Source organism: Lontra canadensis, unplaced genomic scaffold, assembly GCF_010015895.1.
Source record: "Lontra canadensis isolate GAN:19392208 unplaced genomic scaffold, GSC_riverotter_1.0 scaffold662, whole genome shotgun sequence".
Taxonomy (NCBI): domain Eukaryota; kingdom Metazoa; phylum Chordata; class Mammalia; order Carnivora; family Mustelidae; genus Lontra; species Lontra canadensis.
The window spans coordinates 34,634-39,710 of record NW_022631646.1 but is presented as its reverse complement, the minus strand read 5'-3'; the positions used below and the strand labels follow the sequence as shown (position 1 = coordinate 39,710).

The 5,077-nt window shown below is 37.0% G+C and overlaps 1 pseudogene; it reads right to left on the bottom strand.

The window, feature by feature from the left end:
• Positions 1-1,185: 1,185 nt before the first annotated feature.
• Positions 1,186-2,035, bottom strand: LOC116863184 (annotated as a pseudogene).
• Between the last annotated feature and the right edge of the window lie 3,042 nt (positions 2,036-5,077).

The following is a 5,077-nucleotide window of genomic DNA, read 5'->3' as shown; positions in this document are numbered from 1 at the left end:
TCCATATCACTCGGCATCAGGGAAATACAAATCAAAACCACAATGAGATACCACCTCACACCAGTCAGAATGGCTAAAATTAACAAGTCCGGAAATGACAGATGCTGGCGAGGATGCGGAGAAAGGGGAACCCTCCTACACTGTTGGTGGGAATGCAAGCTGGTGCAACCACTCTGGAAAACAGCATGGAGGTTCCTCACAATGTTGAAAATAGAACTACCCTATGACCCAGCAATTGCACTGCTGGGTATTTACCCTAAAGATACAAACGTAGTGATCCGAAGGGGCACGTGCACCTGAATGTTTATAGCAGCAATGTCTACAATAGCCAAAGTATGGAAAGAACCTAGATGTCCATCAACAGACGAATGGATAAAGAAGATGTGGTATATATATACAAGGGAATACTATGCAGCCATCAAAAGAAATGAAATCTTGCCATTTGTGACAACGTGGATGGAACTAGACGGTATCATGCTTAGCGAAATAAGTCAATCAGAGAAAGACAACTATCATATGATCTCCCTGAATTGAGGGAGAGGAGATGCAACATGGGGGGTTAATGGGGTAGGAGAAGAGTAAATGAAACAAGTTGGGATTGGGAGGGAGACAAACAATAAGTGACTCTTAACCTCACAAAACAAACTGAGGGTTGCTGGGGGGAGGGGGGTTGGGAGAGTGGGGGGGTTATGGACATTGTGTAGGGTATGTGCTATGGTGAGTGCTGTGAAGTGTGTAAACCTGGAGATTCACAGACTTGTACCCCTGGGGGAAAAAATATGTTTGTAAAAAATAAAATTAAAAAAAAAAAAGGACAGTGTTTACTCATTCACCATTACAGTATACAACACAATACAATAATTTTATTATTCAGAACAATCAACAAAACGACTTCTATTTTATAACCATGGGATTTGTATTTGGAACTGTAAATCAATGAGAAAGTAGAACTTACAGACAGTTTGAAGGAAATACACAACATGGTTACTTTCAGTTTAAAGAAAGATTAAAGAAACTTCAACAAAGTGCTCAGCCTTGCAAGTATCTCTGAGATGGATATGGGACGATATTGTAGAAGTTGAAATTTTATTTTTTCTTTGTTGAATCTTCACGATGACATCCATTCATGTTAATATATATTTTCATTTCTTTCTCAACAACACTGTTAAGTAAGTTTTTGTAAACTTATTTTACTTGTTGGTTCACCAGGACATAAATAAAAGGGCTCAACGTTTGGCGGGGCGGGGGGGTGGTGGCAATTGAGGTGGTGAGAATAGCTACTCCTTTGGTCAGTGATGCTCTTTTTTTTTTTGCTGATGGCTTGACATACATGAATATACATCTCCCATAAGAAACGGAAATGACAAGTAAGAGGAACACGTGGAGAAAGACTTTTTCCTCTGAGTAGCAGATGGGATTCTCAGGATGGTGTTAAGGATTCACAGGTAGGAGAGAATCACTAATGGCAAAGTGAAGAGCAGAGTGACAAAAGCAAAGAAAAAACCAATCATCTCCAAAAGCCATGTGTCTGAGCACGAGAGTTGTAAGATGGGGAAATAGTCACAAGAGAAATGATCAATTACATCGGAAGCACAGAAATCTAGCTGGAGGATGAATGTGAGTGGTGGGGAAATGGTAAGAAATCCTCCTAACCAGGACCCAAAGACAAGCAGGGTGCAGATTTTTTTTTTTGCTCTTGATGATGGTGTACTGAAGAAATTTGCAGATGGCAACATAATGATCAAAAGACATGGCAGTGAGAAGGAAAAAATTCAGAAACACCCATGAAGATGAAGAAAAATAGTTGAGCTAAACAATCGTTATAGGAAATGGTCTTGATATTTGTAATGATTGCCCCCAAAAATCTTGAGATAGAGACACTGGTGAATGTAATTTCTAAGAAGGAGAAATTCTGAAGCAAATAATATATGGGAGTCTTGAGATGACAGTCTATCAAGGTGAGGATGATGATGGTTAGGTTTCCAGTGACACTTAATACATAAGCCACAAATAAAAAGATATAGTTGTGGGTCATCTGACATGCCTAAGGGAATGAACTCTGTAATCATTGTATTATTTCTGATGCTGCTTTTTATTTTCTTTAAGCAAAATCTATTGTTGAGAAATAAAACAGAAAGAAAGAGTAGAATAGTAAAGGCATTGAATAGTAGAGGAATAGAACAGTAAAGGAATTGAAGATTTAAATATTAATATTTGCTTCTTTTTTTTTAAGTTTTTATTTAAATTCCAGTTGGTTAACATATAAAGCAATACTAGTTTCAGCTATACAACTGAGTGACTCAACTACATACTACATGTGGTGCAAATTACAAATGCCCTCCTTGATGCCCCTCCCCCCAACCACCTCCCCTCTGGGAACCATCAGTTTGTTCTCTATAGATAAGAGTCTGTTTCTTGGTTTGCCACTCTGTCTCCTCCTGAGATTGTTTGTTTTGTTTTTAAAATTCCACATATGAGTGAAACCATAAGGTATTTGTCTGTCTGTGATTGACTTATTTTACTTATTATAACAACACACACACACACACACACACACACACACACACACACACACCATATTTTCTTTACCCACTCATCAGTTAATGGACATTTGGGCTCTTCCTATAATTTGGCTATTGTTGATAATGCTTCTATAAACGTAAATGTGCTGTCTCACATTTAGGTCCTTCGTCCATTTTGAATTTAATTTTTGTGTATGGTGTAAGAAAGTGGTTCAGTTTCATTCTTTTGCATGTTGCTGTCTAGTTTTCCTAACACCATTTTTGAAGAGACTGTCTTTTTCTCATTGCATATTCTTTCCTGTTTTGTCAAAGATTTGTTGATCATAAAGGTTGTGGTTTCATTTTGAGGTTTTATATTCTGTTCCACTGATCTATCTGTTTTTGTGCTGTACTGTTTTCATCACTACAGCTTTGTGATATAACTTCCAAGTCAGCATTGCGGTGCACCCAGCTCTGCTTTTTTTCAAGGTTGCTTTGTTATTGGGGTCCTTTGGGTCTTTTTTTATTCCAAACAAAATTTAGGATTGTTTGTTCTAGTTCTGTGAAAAATGCTGTTGGTATTTTTATAGGAGTTGTATTAAATGGATACATCACTTTGGGTATTGTAGACAGTTTAACAATATTTGTTCTTCAAATCCATGAGCATTGAAAGGCATTCCATTTCCTTGTGCTATTTTCAAATACTTTCATCAGTGTTCAATAGTTATCAGAGTACAGCTCTTTCATGTAGGTATCTTATTGTTTTTGGTGAAATTATAAATGGTATTGATTCCTCAATTTTTCTTTCTGCCACTTCATTTTTTGATATATTCAAATGCAACAGATTTCTGTACATTGGCTTTGTATCCTGCAACTTTAACTGAATTCAGTTATCAGTTCTAGCAATTATTTGGTGGAGTCTTTTGGGTTTTCTATATAGAGTATCATATCATCTACAAATAGTGGAAGTTTGACTTCTTTACCAATTTATGTGTCTTTTATCTCTCTTTTTTGTCTGATAGCTGAGGTTATCACTTCCGCTAATACGTTAAATAACAGTGGTGACTGTGGACATCCTGGTTCTTGCTTTTGTCCATAGAGAAAAAACGTTCAGCTTTTTCCCCATTGAGGATGACATATAGTTTGGGGTTTTCATATGGCTTTTATTATGTTGAGGTTTGCTTCCTGTCTCCCAACTTTGTTGAGAGTTTTTATCATGAATGGATGTTGTACTTTGTCAGATTCTTTTTCTGCATCTATTGAAAGGATCATATGGTTCTTATCCTTTCTTTTATTAATATGTTGTATCACAGTGATCGTTTTATAGATATTGAACCACCCTGGCAGGTCAAGAATAAATCCCACTTGATCATGTTGAATGATTCTATTAGTACACTGTTTTTCGATTTGCTAGTGTTCTGTTGAGAGTTTTCACATCCGTTTTCATCAGGGATATTGGCCTATAGTTCTCTTTTTTCTAGTGGAAACTTTGATTTTGATATAAGTGTAATACTGGACTCAAAGAATTAATTTGGAAGTTTTCTTTCAATTTCTACTTTTGGGAATACTTTGAGAAGTATAGGTATTAACTATTCTTTGAATGTTTAGTAGAATTCACCTGGGAAGCCATCTGGCCCTGAACTCTTGTTTGTTGGGAGATTACTGATTATTGATTTCATCTCTCTGTTAGTTATCAGTCTGTTCAAGTTTTCCATTATCTTTCTATTTGACTTTTGATAATTTATATATTTCTAGGAATTTATCTACTTCTTCCAGGCTGTCCAATTTGTTGGTAATATTTTTTCATAATATTTTCTTAAAATTCTTTGTATTTCTGTGGTGTTGATAGTTATTTCTCCTCTTTCATTTGTGATTTTTTAGTCCTTTTTTTTTTTTGAGTGAGTCTGGGAAAGGTTTGTCAGTTTTATTGACTTTTTAATTTTTAAATTTTTAATTAATTTATTTTTAAAGTTTTTATTTATTTGACAGAGAGAGACATGGCAAGAGAGGAAATACAAGCATGGGGAGTCAGAGAGGGAGAAGCAGGTTTCCCGCTGAACAGTGAGTCTGATGTGGGGCTTGAACCCAGGACCCTGGGATCACGACCTGTGCAGATAGCAGATGCTTAAGGACTGAGCCACCTAGGGGCCGCTATTAATGTTTCTAAATTTTTTTTTAAAGATTTTATTTATTTCTTTGACAGACAGAGATCACAATTAGGCAGAGAGGCAGGCAGAGAGAGAGGAGGAGGCAGGCTCCCTGCAAGCAGAGAGCCTGACGTGGGGCTCGATCCCAGGACCCTGGGATCATGACCTGAGCCGAAGGCAGAGGCTTTAACCCACTGAGCCACCCAGGTGCCTCATGTTTCTAAATTTTTTAATTAGCACATAATGTACTATTTATTTCAGGGGTACATCTCTGTGATTCATCAGTCTTACACAATTCATAGTACTCACCATAGGACATACCTTCCCCAATGTCCATCACACAGCCACCCCATCTTTCCCACCCCTCTCCATTCCAGCAACCCTCAGTTCATTTCCTCAGATTAAGAGTCTCTTATGATTTTTCTCCTT